The 16,243-nt window shown below is 43.5% G+C and overlaps 1 protein-coding gene across 7 annotated transcripts in view; it reads left to right on the forward strand.

Moving 5' to 3' along the window:
* Positions 1-16,243, forward strand: part of HIVEP2 (HIVEP zinc finger 2) — a 135,101-nt gene that overhangs the window by 79,711 nt on the left and 39,147 nt on the right. For 5 of the 7 annotated variants that reach the window (XM_079330889.1, XM_079330887.1, XM_079330888.1 and 2 more), the window contains one exon: positions 2,690-2,787. The exons of the other annotated variants lie outside the window; for them this stretch is intronic. The gene's annotated coding sequence lies outside the window, so the exon portion shown is untranslated. The remainder of the gene's footprint in view (positions 1-2,689; positions 2,788-16,243) is intronic. 7 annotated transcript variants of the gene reach the window in all.

Raw genomic sequence — 16,243 nt, forward strand, 5'->3', positions numbered from 1 at the left:
TTTGTTGTTGATCTATGACTAATTAATGTGGCCAGATGATGCTGATATCTCTGTTACATTTTTGTTTCACCACTGAAGGTGTAGTTTTATGACTAGAAAATGATTACAGAGGTTGCCAAGGCTGCTAGCAGTCTTTCAAAAGCAGATGGTGTAAGAGTCATTATCAGAGCACTTCTGCCTGTGTTTCCAGGTCCTGTGTAAAAGGCTATTCCCAGAACGTTTGAGAGGCAAAGTTCAAATTGAAAAAGCTCTTCCAAACAGTGAGACATGCTGTGATTTTCATATTCTCATTTCCCTTCTGATGAGTTTGTCTATTCATAGTCCAAACAGCTGGCAAACTGCAAGGTATTAGGAGAGTCATGACCAGGTATGACCACATAGAATCACAGAATCATTTAGGTTGGAAGTCCAGCTGTTAACCTAGCACTGCAAAGACTAAGCCTTGTCCCCATGTGCCACATCTGCATATCTTTTAAATACCTCCAGGGATGGTAACTCAACCATTGCAAATAGAATAAACAGGTTTAAGATGCATATTAATTAAAAATAACTGCGTGCAATTGTAGCCAGCATCACTAAAACCAGTTCAGCCTGTGAAAGTACAGAGGCATCTGCTTTAGGGCTGCAAGATATACTTCCCACACCAGGGGAGGATGCTCCAATCCAGACTACCCCTAGGTCCTACTGAAGGATGGGATAATAAGGCCTCATGATTTATTTATTACTTTGCTTTGCTTTTTTGGCTGGAACTTTTTTCAGGTGAACTGTAAAAGTAGTGATTGAAATGCTGGCCCTGCTAAATACAGAGTTCTGCCCTTGAGTAGAGCTGTGCCAAGGTTTCACCAACAGATTAAAACCATATTGGGCCCTGTCTGTTCAAAGGTTCAAAACTGGCTCCTGGCTTCACACCCAGATAATTTCCTAGAAAGCTGTAGATTGGTGTGATAAAGCACCAGGGGCTGCAGCCAGAGCATATGTCATTTTATATACTCAGATGCCTGTATAGACTGCTGTTGACATTGCTGGTCAATAACACATTATCATTTGCTATTTGTTTTTGTTGCTGGTAGCAAACATTGCAGGGAAAAGCTGCATAAGCATTTTATTGCCAGCTGGTTCCAGACCTGCTTTACCATTCAGCTTTTGGCACCCTGTTTCCACTAGCTCACATCTGTGCTCTGTTAGCAGTGGAAGCACCACGTGTTGCCCACTCCACAGAGGACAGGCTTTCCCTGCTGGGAACAGAGGGAAGTTTGCTTTTGCTTCAGGGTATGGTATGGTCAGGCCACAGGCACAAATCTGCAGGTTAGGTGTGCTAAGTTTGAGATTTTCCTGTCCAAGTCCTCTGTCCATGCTCCTTTACCATGACTTGTGTAAGCCCTTGGGGAGTCATACCTTCTTCTGCTGTGGTGCCCTGATCACCTGAGATGGTAGCCAGCCAGGGCCAGTGACACAGCCAGGGCAAAAGAGCAGGAGAAGGGGCAACATGAGCTGCACTTCTTGCTGGGACCCTGTGCACCCCTGGAGTGCTGCCCTGTGCAGGAGCACACCCACTTGGGATGCTCACACTTGTTGCCTACCCATCACATCACCTGGGATCTCACATGTGGGTATTCAGGGATGCAGGGATGCCTGAAAGGAAGTGCCCTGAGCACAATGCTGTGCTTGTTGTCTGTGTGTTCACACCAGTCTTTGCAAAACCAGAACAGCCAGGCCCTTTGGAGTGCACTGTCACTACAAGATCACTGAAGGCTTGTTGCCTCAGTATTAACAAGATGGGCATTTCAGTCAGCTCTGCTGTGTACACATTAGATCTGAGTCTCCAGTTCCTGGTGCCTTGTCTGTATGCCCAGTTAGGGGTATTCAATAACCCACTCCCTGCAAGGTGTGAGCAAGGCAGCCTGTGGCTGTTGAACGTGTCTGACACATTAATGAAATATCTCCTGGTGCTTTGTGCCTCGGATGCACAGACACTCCTGCACACATGCCTACAGCAGGCATTTTGTATGCTTTCTTTGTGGTCTTTCCCAGAATGCGATCACATGGAAAGAGAAATGTAAGGGTTATGACTTTTTCAAAGTATATGCTAATAACTTACTTTCTAAAACATACTAATATCATATGGAAAAGGGAATTCCTAGACATATCTCACTTTTAAAGCACAGTTTTAAATAGGAAAGAAGCAGATTGAAAGACAATCATGTTGCTCTGGCTCAATAAAAGGAAAGTACTTGCATTTAATTAAAAATTATGTGCTCTTAAATTAGGATTTGGGCATTATGTTTTCAAAATTAGACAGCAATTAGGCAGAACACTTGGAATGACAAGGCCTAAATGTAAAGATACTACAATGATACTTAATGCTTTGTGTTTACCCTGCTTTTTGTATAGGTCATGTTTGAAAATACATAATTCTATGCACCTACTGGCCTTATATGCCTATTGTTTTCACTTTGATATGAATTAGTTGATGTGTATTCTAGCCCACAGCAATCTGGAAACCACAGGTGAGCTATTGATTGCTGGTGCCACATTGCTCTGAAGGTAGCAAGAAGGACTGTGACAATCTCTGAAATTCTTACATATATTGATGTAACCAACACCATAAAGTCAGTTAGGTAATAAAATCAAACAGCAGGCTGGATTGGTCACAGTCGTTAAAAATCTTTAATATTTGTTTTCCAAATAGGTGGAAGAGAGAGCCAACAGCCATATTTGCTGGAGTAGTGAACCAAATTTCTTTGACTGGAACCATTACTCACTTGCACCTTTGATGGCAGCAGCCAGGTAGGAGAGTGAAGGAAGGGTGGTTTGTGTGAGGTGGGGGAGCAGGTCTGAGAGAACAGGTCTTTGTTCTCGAAAGACTTCACGTGGAAGTCACCCTCATTTAAATCTTGTGTCCTTTTGTTGCAACTGAAGCCAACTTTTGCCAAAATTAGAGACATTTCTCTTTTGGGGCAGGTTTTTGCTAATTTGGAAGTGATGCCTTTGCTTTGTCTACATATTTGGTTTTACAATTTCTTTTCTCTTATGTAATTCTTGTATCAAGTATCCAGGAACTCCACTTCTTGAGCTAAACAACCAGAAAAGTGTGCTTGTAAAAATACAAGGAGATATGGTGTGTGAGGTTTTTATATCAGAAATGTTTGGGGATTTTTATTTACTTTGTCCTAAAATACAAGTTGGTAGTTTCTGCTTGACAGTCTTGCCATTTCAAATGGATCATGGACAGTACTGTTCAAAGTTTATTTTTTCCTCTGGGTCTTGAACACCTCTTGGGCATATAGAAACTGCATTTATGAATGTGCTGATGTTGTATGCAGTAACACCCAAGATAGCTTAAAATTAGTGGATCCCCAACAGAGGTCTTACTGTGACATCACATAGTTCAGAAGACAATTTATCTTGTCAAGAAAAGGTCCATTTTCAGCCACTGATTGCAGCACCATGGTTGTTTGGGTTGGTAGTCCCAAGTTGGCCAGTTTCCACAGTTTCCAGTCTCAAAAACTGTGCCTGTGTGCAGTACACACAGTTGCTTTTGTTGCTGTAGGAGACTGAAGCACTGAGAAGCTCTTCTTCTCTCATCTTCTCTGTATAGGCACATCCTTGATGGTCAAAGAATTGTTAGCCCTTAGACTTTAATAAGACAAGCTTGAAAGAGTGAAAAGTTAAGGAAAGTTTGATCTCTCTCATTGACTTTTTTTTTTAAATTATCCAATATTTATCTTCAGCCATAGAAGCTAGGTGTATAAGGAAGACCCTGGAGATTCTCATGTGATATCATGAGCACAGGAGAAGGTGTTCAAAGAAAACACAAAACATATTTTGAGATAACCCTGCCAGATTTTTCAGTGTTTGACCTATGTTCCATTCTATATATGAATTCAGTGAAAGAAGGGGTGAAATTGAGAAGGGCAATCCCTTGAACCTTTGCTCAACCCTGGAACTGATCCCACATATTCTACAGTCCAGGATGGTGCTGTATGGGATGTCTGTTCTTAAGAAGTCGTGGGTATGTGCGTTGTTCTCTTTCCCCTCTGCAGTCTCTGAGAAAAACCGAGATGTTTCTTCGCAGCCTGGGATCAAAGTTGGGTGGGCGAGAGGGTGTGAGCTGATGGCTGTCAGCAGGGCTGTTACCCCCACCGAGGTCCTGTGGAATTTCTGTTTAAAGTCCAGCAGGAAAATAAACTGTCCTCATGCACCCCTGAGCTCTGCTGCCAGTTTGGAAAGCATTAATAGCGTGTGAAATTTATAAGGAGGAGTAATGGAAAACTGCTGGAGTATGGAAACCTGGCCATGTCCTGACTCACCAGGCAGGATTTAAGTGGAAAACTGAGAACTTTGGTACACAAGAATATGGTGGCCATCCTCTGAAATGGGATTTTAACACACATTTTTCAGGTTTTGTTAGCATGTAACTTAATGGCACTTGTGTGCATTGGGCCCTTGTTGCTGTGGCTCTTGTACACCGAGAACTCTCCCTGATAATGTGTCAGCCAAGTAATAGCACACTTCACTTTTTGTTTGGAACAATTGAATTTTAGAATAGATGCTCTCAATTAACATAGTTCAAACCAGTGTTATTGTAACTATGATGCTATGTACCACTACCTCATGTGCTAAGGATATTAAGGCAAGCACTTAATACTGGTAGGGTAGTAAATACACTGTGTGAGCTAATAAAATGCTCTCATTAAGAAAAGGAACCCTGTTCCTGCCCACTTTAGAGATGAAAGCTCACAGTCTGATTCCACCACCAGGCATGAGGTGGTAGGAAGGCACATCTCCAAGGAGCAGAGCATGCAACACTACCAAACCAGCAGTCCCGGGTGTCCTTCAGGAGTGTTTCCCGCAGCAGAGCAAGATTGCAAGCTGTGGTGTGGAGCACTGGCTGCATTATTTTGGCCGAGAATCCTTTGAAGATACTGGTCCTGATTCTCTACTGCCTGAAACCTTTTGCTATTTTTATGTGGGTAAAGTGAATGCCGAGCGAGCATAAAATACCACTATGCTAGTGCTAAAGGAGCTGTTATCCACTTTGCCCAAATATAAATGACTATGCAAAGGGTGAAGCAAGTTCAAGGTCTCTTTTTTTGTAGTGACATTGCCCCTCGATCCTGCTGAAGAAGAATGAGGCTGAATCTTCGTGTAGGTTTGAGCTCAAAATGTGCAAACTCGGGGCAGTGGGAGCACTGGCTCCTGGTGCCTGTAATAGCCAGGGAGAGGCAAAACACGTTTGTTCTTTCACGAGCAGGGTGGCTGGACAGCAAATCCATTCGTCAGCTCCCTGACGGCTGTGCCGAGCAGGGGGAGGAGGGGGATGAGGCACCATGAGCTCCAGAGGAGGCAGGAATGGGCTCTCCATCCAGCCTCACAGCTGCCGGGCACCAAGGGCGAGGCGGCTCCGGCAGCTCGGCGGGGGCGGGCGGGATGTGGAAGGAAAAGGAGGAAAAGCCTCGTCCCCCTCGGGCAGCTGCGGCACTCTCCTGCTGGCGGCCTTTCCTTCTGCTTATTGCAGAGCGTCCCCACCCCCAAAGAACCGAAACCACCCCGAAGCCATAAAAATCAGCGCTGGTTTAATGAAACCGAGCAGATTCGTGTCCGCCCGGCGCACGGCAGCGCGCTGACATCCCGGCTATTGCCGGGACGCGGTCCTTGAAATCCTCCGCACCGCCAGCTGCTGCTTCCAAACCGGAGCAGAGACACATCAGGGTATCGTCAAGGAGAAATTTGGCTTTGCGTATTATGAAACAGAATCCTTAAAAAACCTGCGCGCTTTTGGCAGTATTTCATATCGTGTAAATAGAAGCCCATATATATTCATGCGTATTTTAGGCAGAATACAGTGTACTGCAATTTCTGCCATCTAAGCAGATATCTTGGTAGAGTAATTTAAAAACAGAGCTGCTGGGTTTGGGGTTTTTTGTAGCCAGCAGTGCAGCAATTAAATAACAAGGCCATCATTCTGTGTGTGGGGCATCCTGGTCCAGGCTGAAGGCAGTGCAGGAGTGCAGGAGCTGACCCAGCACAGGGTGAGGGCATCACTGGCTGGCTCTCCCTGGGCAGAGCTGTGTGGGGATGCTGTGCTGCAATGCAAGTGATACTTTTAAACAGCAAGACGTGCAAATGATCTTGAAATGCAGGCAGCTGGAAGGATTCTTTATAATACCTAGATAAACCTCCATAGGTTCAGTTTTTTATAATTCTGCAAGTATCCTTACGTCATAATAGCATGTATGATGTATAACAAGCATGAACACTTGAACTACTGAGCCCCCCCCCTTGATGATTATTTTTAGTTAATTTCCAATACATGTATGTACCTATTTGCATCTATATTTCCCTCTGTCTAAAAATATCTTAAGGTTATAGATTCGAGGCTTATAGCCTCAATTAAGCCATGGGGTGAACAATTGCAGTTTTAAATCTGTCAGTGACATATATGCAGAATTATTGTTTCATGCCATGCTATTGTAACCCTAAATAATTTCAAAATGTAAGCAGGACACTATACTTCTTTAAAAGCAATCCTATGAACCTTGCAGTGTTCAAAACAAAATTGAAAGAATTTATGTTTTTGAAAAATTACTGTCCAGAGCCCTGTGCAAATCTGTGTGAGGGGAGTCTCTTGCTCATTGACACTTTGCTGAAAAGTTCTGAGAGTGCAAAGTTTCAGCCAGTTGGGAAGCTCAGATCCACACTAGCAGTTACCTCCATATGGCTGCACTTTCATTTGGTACTAAGCCTTCCAGCATCTCAGTGTTTGCATGTTTGGGATGGTGATGTGTACTATTCCACTTGTTTTTGCCAGAAAATGTACAGGGCATTGTATGATAAGTTTTGACACATGGTATAGCTCAAAGAAGAGGTGAGAAAGAGAGTGTAGAGAGAGAGAATGGACAAGGAAAAGAGGAGGATAGGAAAAAAAAAAGAATAAGAAAATGCAGCAAGATAAGATTATGTCAGTGTAATGAATTCAGCCTGACTGGCAAATACAATCTGACTGTAAGTTGTGAATTTCATTGAATTTGATCCAAGAAAGACACAGCTGAGCAATCTGCAGGAAGCAATCTTTTCCTAGAAATATGCAGCTCCAAACTGTACAAATTCTTCCACTGGTCGTAAAATGTCTGTCTGCCACTGAACCTGTGCAATCAGATACTTTTGAAGAGAAAGTGTTGTACTGAAACAGTCAACTGAAGAATAACTTAAAAATATCACTAACTGTAGAGTTTTGAAAGAAGAAAACCTATATAATTTGAAGTTGGCCAATGAAGCCTTAGTGATAAGGACAGTTAATCATTCTGGTGCAGCTGTTTCCTGACATTTCTGCAAAATGTTGTGGAAAAATTAATGAAGGTTTGTTCAGTAATGGTTTCAAGCTTGGCTAGTGGAAAATATGACAGTATTTCCATCGTCAATTAAGAACAAGCAAGGCCTTTTTTTTCCGTAGGGGAAGTGGTATGCAGTTTGCACTGCACAGGAAACTGTAGACTTGAGAGCAGCTGTGTGATAGTAACAGGTATGCAGAGAATATGGAGAAGAGCCTGGGCCCTCTTCTCTTATCACATGTGCTTCAGTGTAGCAGAAGTGGCTCTGTTACATACTGGAAATACAGGATACTTATGCTATCTACCATGTGGGGTATTCCTTTGAGTGCCTGGCTCTGAAAATAAATGCCCTTCTTGTCACTTCAGTAACAAAGCTTGCTTTAAAAAGGCTTTCATTGCAATTGTATTACTGTGACATCAGCAAATACTAATTCCTTCAGGTGGAGAGACACGGGATTTTCTGCCCATCTCTGGAATTCAGGTTACATGCATTGAGCCTGGGGCTGTCTGGCTGTGGCAGCCATGCAGCATGCCTTGGTGAGCACATCTGGGTGTGGAGCAGCAGCAGGGCTGGAGGGGAACTCGCTGGCCTCGTGGGCAGGGTGGGCACGGGCTGTGTATGCCAGCTCAGTGACATGTGTGTGTTTGTGGTGTTGCAGATGGCCAAGGAAGCGTGTGGAATCAGGAGCATGGCCAGAGGGTGCACTCCTGTTGCAGATCAGCATAGCTGAAGGTCACTGGAGCAGCTGAGAAGTGACCTTTGTCCACTCCTTCACCTTGTAGCCCACAGCCCCTGGCAGGCAGGCAGCTGCTGAAAGCCTCCTCCAGTGGCACCTTGGGGCTCCTGGTCTTGCCAAGGATCCACTGTGCTTGAGCTCCTCCAGCCCAGCTCAGTCTGGGTTATGGTGGATCCTCTCTGTCCTTGAATAGGCTGTCAGGGGCAGAAGGCCATTGGGAAAGACGCAGTTTAACTCTATGGAATAAATTGTGAAGACCGGTCCTGTACAGCCAGTAGAATAAACTTTTTTACTCAGGGGGTTCTACATTTTATTTCGTGTTAAAAATGCATTAGTGTGAAATGGCCAGGTCTGGTACAGAAACACTGTAAGTCACTGCAAATGTTTAGGTGAATGATTTAGGTGCTCTGTACCTTTCTAGTACCTTTCTGACTGTGAGGTTTTGTACAAGCTTGCCTCCTGTAGTATCTTTTTTCTTCCTCTGACTTTCTGAGATACTTTGAGCCCTACCATAAATATGATTTCTAGCCTGTTTACACAGTATGATGATTCATGCTAAAGTGGTGGATAGAAGATGCATTATAATGAATGGTTTATGCTTTCCTAATATTACTCTGTAAAGGCGACACTTACTCAATGCTTCTTCTGGAAATTTAGAAGACCCTTAGCAAGCTAGCTAAAAATGTTTGTCTTGCTCTCTGTAATGTAGCTGTAGAGTGTATAGTTCTTATTAATAGGTTTAATAATGACAGGCTTGTATGCATGATTTCTCACCATTCACATAAGCACATAAAAGCCAGCCCCAAATTCTCTCTCCCTCATGCAGTCCACTGTGAGAAGCTTCATTTAAGATTCTCCCAAGCCTGCAATCCCTGGTGCAGGTAAACCTGTTGCTGGAGTCAGTGACAGCTTTACCAGTATCAGAGTTATCAGAGAATTAGAGAAAGCTCATATAAGATCCTCTAGTTAGTCTTGATTTGGGGACATTAAAAGATTAATTCTGCAAGATTAATTCCCCCATCTATAACCACATGCAGGCTGCTACTGCAGTCAGACACTCTCATGCCCACAGTGACACTGTTTATGTGCTGCAGGGTGTGCTCGGGAGTAAGGGAAAGACCAGGGCTTTGCTTTTGCAGTTTATCTGATGTGGGAAATCTGAGGGTGCTGGGCCAAACATGAGCTGCTTTTAAACTTCTCAGCATGAGGGCTGTGCCTACAGCTGCTTAGGAATTTCCCATAAAAACAATTTGTCAATTGAAAGCGGAATTTCCACAAGAACAAGTTTTCCACTGGAAAATTTCCATATTGCTATTTTTATTTTTTTTTGTTTTCCCATGGAAATCTCTGAATTAAATATTTCCCTTTAAGTCACTTTACTCCATGAAGAAGGCCTTTGTTTAGCTGTTCTGAGCTAAAATGGTTTCAGTTGCCATTAAGTTGCATCTGCCTGTTATGTGTCTCATCTCATTATGAATGGCAGTACAAAAATTTTATGCTTAAGAAGTTCCTGTGGGCAGATCACCCTGACAGTCTTTGTGTCCCACTCTGGGTTGTAGTCACTTGTGTGAAAAATTCTACTCACTACTGAAAAAGTAATGTCAAAGTGAAAGAAGTTATAAAATAGAGGCCCCAAACCCTGGGAAACCAGGGGAGCCTTGCTCTATTGTGAGCTTATATCTTTGCTGTTTAAACTCAGTTTCCAAAAATTTTGAGCATATTTTATTAGTTATTTAAAATGTCTGCAGGATTGTAAAACTCTTGGACTCCATTTGAGATTAATGGAGAATAAAAAGTATCTTTAAGTGATTGTAAAATTGACTAAGATCACACAATCAAGATGAAAGACTTCCACTTGTAGTGTTTTAATTCTTTCCCTGACAGTCCCTACCAAGGGCAGCTGGGTAATGGCTGAGATATTACTGGAGGTGACTGGACACCTGGTATTGAGCATATGGGAAGGGAGAAGAATGCTGCTGACATCATGTTGTTCATTGTATGACACAGTGACCTCTTATGGATGAATGTTTAAAAAGAATTAATACCACTTTTACTTTTAAAACTAACGATTTGAATAGTACCAATATTTGTAATAGGTGCTGGGCTCTTCTTGTGGTACTGTGTCTTCAGATTTCTGTGAATCTTCTTTGTCTTGCCGTCTCTCATTAGTTCTTCATTCTGTTCTCACTGATGCATGAAGCAAGTTCTAGTCACAGCACTAAAACCTCGGTTGCATTGCGTGGTGGCCAGCTGGCACTTTTGGTGATGTTGGCATGTGGCACGCACAGAGTACCAGTCCCTGCTGTCCCCGAGGGGAATATCCCCCAGGAGGAAACGGGCTGTACCAGAAAGTGCACTGTGTGACAGCCACTGCACCAGAGGAAGCTCACTATCTACAGGAGCCTGAGTGCAGGTGCAGATTTTCTCACCTGGTGCACACAGGAAGCAGCATGGCCAATGTCTGACTTTCCTTCAGGCAGCCTCCCCAGTGCTCCTCAGGAAGGCATGGGAGTTGTAGTTAAATATTACAGTCTAACCTTTTGCTTGCTCACAGACTGAACAGGAGCTAAGTTACTTTAAGCCATTAGTTTCATTTTAGGATTTTCTTCCACTAGACGAGGGGCAGTTGCCTTGCAATCGTATCTTCCAGGTGAATGGCTCAGAGTAAAAACTCTGGGCTAACTTTACCTACAGAAAAGCATGGTGCCAGCACACATCTAAAGCATCCTCCTCTATCCCTTTTTCTGCCCCTGTCATAGGAGTCTCTCAAGTTCCCATTCCCCCTTACTCTGTCACTGATACCCTCATAATTTTCACTGGGTAGCCTGAATTAGATTTCTGAATGCTGACTGTTGGATCTGAACCTTCTTCCTTCTGGGAGGGATAGGACTGACAGCTTATGGAGAACTTGTTTGACTGTGAAATCAGGAAGGGTTTTTGAGAGCTGCCTTAGTCATTTATCCTTCCAGCATCCCCATTCTTACCAGATGGTGCTGGGAACCCTCCCAGCCCCAAACCCTTCTGCTTTCCCACTGCTCAGCAGCCCCAGTGGTGCTGAAGACAAAGGTGAGAGATCTGAGTAGAAATGAGAGGGGACACATAAGGACTGGTCATAAATCATTTATTTAAGTATGTCAACAGTTGCCTTTAGGTGATACCAACATAAGTTGATGGCATTCAAGAAAACACCAAATAGGCAAAGACAATTGTACCAAAAAGCTGAACACAGTTTCAGAGATAAGACTGTGTATCTCCACCATTTCCATTTGTGTTGTCCTTTGGGTAAAGCAATAAAGCTCACCTCGCTTGTAGTCCCCTATACTAAAATGGAAGGTTTTCTTCAGGTATAATTGAAACTGGAGGTTTCATTCACCTGTTAGAATTTGAAGACTAATTGAAGGAATGATCACAGCAATTACTCACACTGTTTGGCAAGAAAAAAACAATTGGCAAAACCTGCATTTGTGACAATCAGTTGTATTTCACAGTTGCTTTGCAAAAGCCTTGGTTCTAAATATAAGATAGGCAGAAATTGTTCTGTTTAGTGTGTCCTAAAATTATCCAGCACAGAAATACTTTGAGGAAGTGTAAAAATGAATTCTCAATTTTTCAAAAGGCAGCTTAAGGAGGAAGGCATGCTGATGTGGAAGTATTGAATAAATGCCTTCTTGGTAACAATTTTACCAAATGTAGGGAAGAGTCATACACGTCATGTCCTTGTTATAAGATTCATGGAGAAAATACTCCCACTCAGATAGAAATTCACTGTAAACATCTCTCTTGCTGTTAGAGTTGATGTACTTTTGAAGATTCAGTGGCTCTTAGAAGGAAAAGAGCATGTTGTGCAATAATGTGACCTGACGTTGCATAGACACTTCCAGTTTTGGAATGTGAAATGTCTGAAACTGGGAGTGGGTGGACGAGAGGTGGAGCCAGCCAGGAGCCTGGGTGGCTGCATTTCTGAGAAACTCTCTTCTGCTGGTGAGTGCTGCTAATTCACCAAGCACACGGCTAAAGCCCTGAATAGTGCTGAGCTGAACCACTAAACAATATCAAGTTTCAAATGGACATGGAGCTATAGGGTGATATTTTGGAAGTTAATTGTATAAAAACCTCATTGAAAACAAGGCTGAGTTCTTTCAGACCTGAAACCACAGCCTCCCAAAATGCGTCAGAGACTCTTGATGCTGCAGCGAGGTCAGCTTCCCTCCCCCCCTACCTGTGAGTCAGGACAATTCTATTATAGGAAGCTTTTATTGGAGGCTCTCGATAGGGAGGGAGACAACTTGCAGATGGTGAGGACACAGCGGGACAGAGTTTGGATCCTGTGCCTGCATAAGTGGTCACCAACAGGCGACCAATAGGTCAGAAGAGCATTTTTTCTGGATAACAGTGGGATACTAAGGAAAGAATAGTATTTGACCAAGAGGTAGGTTTGACTGATTTCACCTTCTGTCTAATTAAAAACTTGGATTCAGAGTCCGCTCAAGCTGGCATTGTATTGATTTCTCAAGGAGGACAAAGGCTAAGTCTCTTGTGGGCTTAATGCCCTCAATGCTTGTCAGCAGTTCCTTCTGTATCTACTTTAGCTGAAAATCGCAGAAAAAATAATTTTAGAGCAACTCAGTTCACTGTAGAAAGAAAAAGAAGATGAGGAGGAAACAGAATGTGTTTGACAGGTGGGAATTTCAGAGGTGTTATCTTGATTTTCAGTCAAGGCAGACGCTTTTTAAAATAGAAACTTCCTGTGGGGTAGTCATCCACTTACTCTTTCCTTTTCTATAAATCCAGACCTGCTTATGGGTGGATAAACACTACTGGGACTTTAAAATACCAGTGAGCAATGCTGTCCTGTTTATATTAGTGTTCCTATAGCTTTTTCCTAGCTTTTTGTTATTGCTGTTATTACCTGGACTTCTCTAGCAGAGTGTTAGCATAGATGAAGTTCCTGCAACAAGCATTATTTTGGCATCTTGGAGCTGTGGTTTTAGATGTGCTCTTCTTTTAAATCTGGCAGATGCTCTGTGCTTCCTGGACTCACTGCTACTGGAGAAGTATCTTACAGCAGTCTGTGATTAAAAGGATACCTCTAGAAATAATTTACTCAATGAGGACTTTTATTATTTCTATGTGAGATTGCTAGCAGCAGGTAAGGGATCCTGGAAATCAGCTGCAGTTATTTAATTCATAACCTGTCAGAAAATAGGGTTTTGGTTTCCATTGCTGATGGCCACCTTGAGTGAAAAGCAGAGCATGCAAAAGGCTGACCTAACTGAGCCCTCAGCACCATGGGTAGTTCTGCATTTGAGTGATTTTCCTGAGAGCACCCCATGTGGAGTCTTCCACTTTATTGAAGGCTTGTGTTGTACTGGTTTGATCCACTTTTCATTTCACTGATGGAATATTTCTATTAACTTTCCCACAAGCTGGTTCAGACTGCATAAAAAGGGATAAAAAAGAAAAGATTTGAATTTGAATCCATGTGTGGTGCATTTTATGAGCAACTTCATCAATGCTTTGTTCCTAGAGGTGTAAACCACCTTTTCTTTAAAAAATGAAAAACAACTGGGTGCACTTCTGGTGTCCCTCTGGTGTCCCTCTGGCTGCCAAGTGTTCTTTAGTAAACACACAGGCAAATGAACCTCTTTATGCAGATGTGTCTGAGCCTGTATGTGGACCTATTCACATGTGGAGTTTGAATTGGAGAAAATAAGGTGCTTCTGATAGACTTGCTGAGGCAGTTATCTGCCTGAGATTACGTTTGTGTTTTTCATTCAGAAAGTTTTAAGTCTGAAGACGGTTGTGATGGGAAAATAGCTGCCTAACCCCTCAAGCAAGGCTGTAGTTTATCTGAGTTTTGTGATGGGGAGGGGGTGGAGAGGAAAACCTAAGCAGAGCACTGTAGTCTCCCAAAAGGGGTGTAGAACTGCCCCAGGCACAGGATGCTCCTGGACATTTTGATGGCACTATCTGCCACATTCCCCTTTGGTGTGATTCTGCCAATTATTTCTCTGTTGGAAAAGATAGAAGTAGGCTTCCTTTGCCCTCTGCCCGGTTGCCTGCTGTTCAAACTGACTCTGACCAGTCAGCAAGAAATGTGAGTGCCTTTAACCTCCACTGGCCCTTTCCTGGCCTTCCTCTGCCCTTTGCTCTTTCAGGCAAGGTCCTGTTGCAGCTAGGCTTCAGGATAGCAGCCTAAGTGCCAGCACCTTCCAGCTGTTGTCTGAAACTGCAATTTGGTTCACATCAGTTCTGTTCTTTCTCTAAGCAGTTTATATGGAATATAAAAGTTTGTATCCTATCTTATGATTAGATTTGACATCCTTCAACAGATCAAGAAGAAAAATGAATAGTTACCCTGAAGAAAGTTTTGAAGAAAAATATCAGAGTGATGGCTTTTTTGCCTCTAAGTTTTGCTTATCAGAAATCAGAGGCTGAATTTTGGATCAAACATCCGTAGCGATTTTGCAATCAAATACTCCCAGCTTGTGAAGATGCAAGCAGCAGCTCCTCCAGCTTTGTCTAATGAACCAGCAGCTCTTTGTTGATGCTAGCAAAGCAATTAGGCTCCCTGTTACGCAGTTGCATCTGAGCAATTTGGTTTATTTTACTCAAGCAGACCTCACCAATCCACAATTAAAGGGGCATTTTCATCTCACGCTTAGGGGTTGAGAAAACGCTTTTGAAGGTCTTTGTTCCTCTGATGAGCTTGGGAGAGAGGAGCAAATTCAAACAAAGTTTTTTCTGTGGCAGGAGTTGGGTCGTGACTGAGACAGTTGGCTACTTCATTATAGCAAACACGTAGGTGGCCTTTCTCATGTTTTGAGATCCAAGAGAGGAGCTCTGACGGGAGTGGCATCTTTGAGGGGAGTGGAGTCAATCCTCTGCAGAAGGAGGGTCGGGTCAGCTGTGCCATGTGCAGCATGATGACAGTGAGCCCTTTCCTCTGCGCTGCTTTGAAGTTGCAGTCTGTCTCTTTGGCAGGATCAGATCCAAGTGACGAGATGGCCCTGAGTTTGGGCAACTTGAAATGTCTGTAATTTTTTTGCACCTGTTTGATCGTGGTATTTATAGTTCATTTTTACCTGTGCTTGCTTTTCAGTGTAACAGTTACCAGCAGACTTCCTTGCTGGTACTGGTTCCACTCTGTAGGATAGGCTGGATGTAATTTGGAGGATCACTAGGGTGAGATCAGCGCTTGAAACCCGAGTCAAGTTAATGATGAAACCTGAGTTTTGTTAATAATACATTGTAATTATTAGTCCCAGCAGGGCAGATACCTCATACTTCTCATCTTTTTAGCTCGAGGATCCTAGTTACTGTGATCTTGTTCAACTTGTCGGTTGTTCCACCCTCTTGTTTGGGTCTACAAGAGGAAGATACCTGGTCTCCACCACCAGATTTCCACTTGAGCTTTCCCAGCTAGAGCAGTGTCTCTGCAGATATTGATGTGTTACACAAGCTGGGGTGCAGAGGGGCCGAGAGGAGGATACCTGATCAACAGATGAAACAGCAGAACTTTAATAATAAAAGACACCTAATTGGATGTGCCCTTTTGCCCAGTAACAAGGACATATGTCAGTGCACACAAGGCACCAGGCCCGTGGCAACCTGCTCCCACCTCCTACAGGTCTTCCTGAGGACAAAATTGCATGATGAGCTGAGCCACTTGCCAATAAAGCATTAATCCTAACCCTGTGTAGACTGCATCTATGCTTGCACCTCCATTGCCAATAAAGCATTAATCCTAGCCCTGTGCAGACAGCATCTAGGCTTGCACCTCAGAGATGCAGGGCTAGATTGGAGAGGTGACATAAATCATGATGTGCCTTATGTGCTGGTGAGTGGGAGGGGAGCACACATTTGGGAAAATGACACCATGCAGGGGTGGGAGGGAGAAGAGAAGGCTGTGGCAGGAAAAGCAACCTGCAGCAGGATGTAGGAAGATGTGAGATAGTGCAGACTCTCTTTACTTAATGCCATATTTCCTTACTGTGTCCCGTAGCTCCTGTTGCAGCCTCCCCTGCTGTCCTGTGCTCTCACTGCCTCCATTTGCCCATGGTAGAGTGGTGTGCTTGAACCAAATGTAGGCTTTCATTTTGTGGGAAATGCCACTGTGAACTGCAGTCCCATCTGGAGTGCAGGACACCCCTATATCCAGTCTCCCACCCCACC

This window comes from Erithacus rubecula (assembly GCF_903797595.1).
Source record: "Erithacus rubecula genome assembly, chromosome: 2".
Taxonomy (NCBI): Eukaryota; Metazoa; Chordata; class Aves; order Passeriformes; family Muscicapidae; genus Erithacus; species Erithacus rubecula.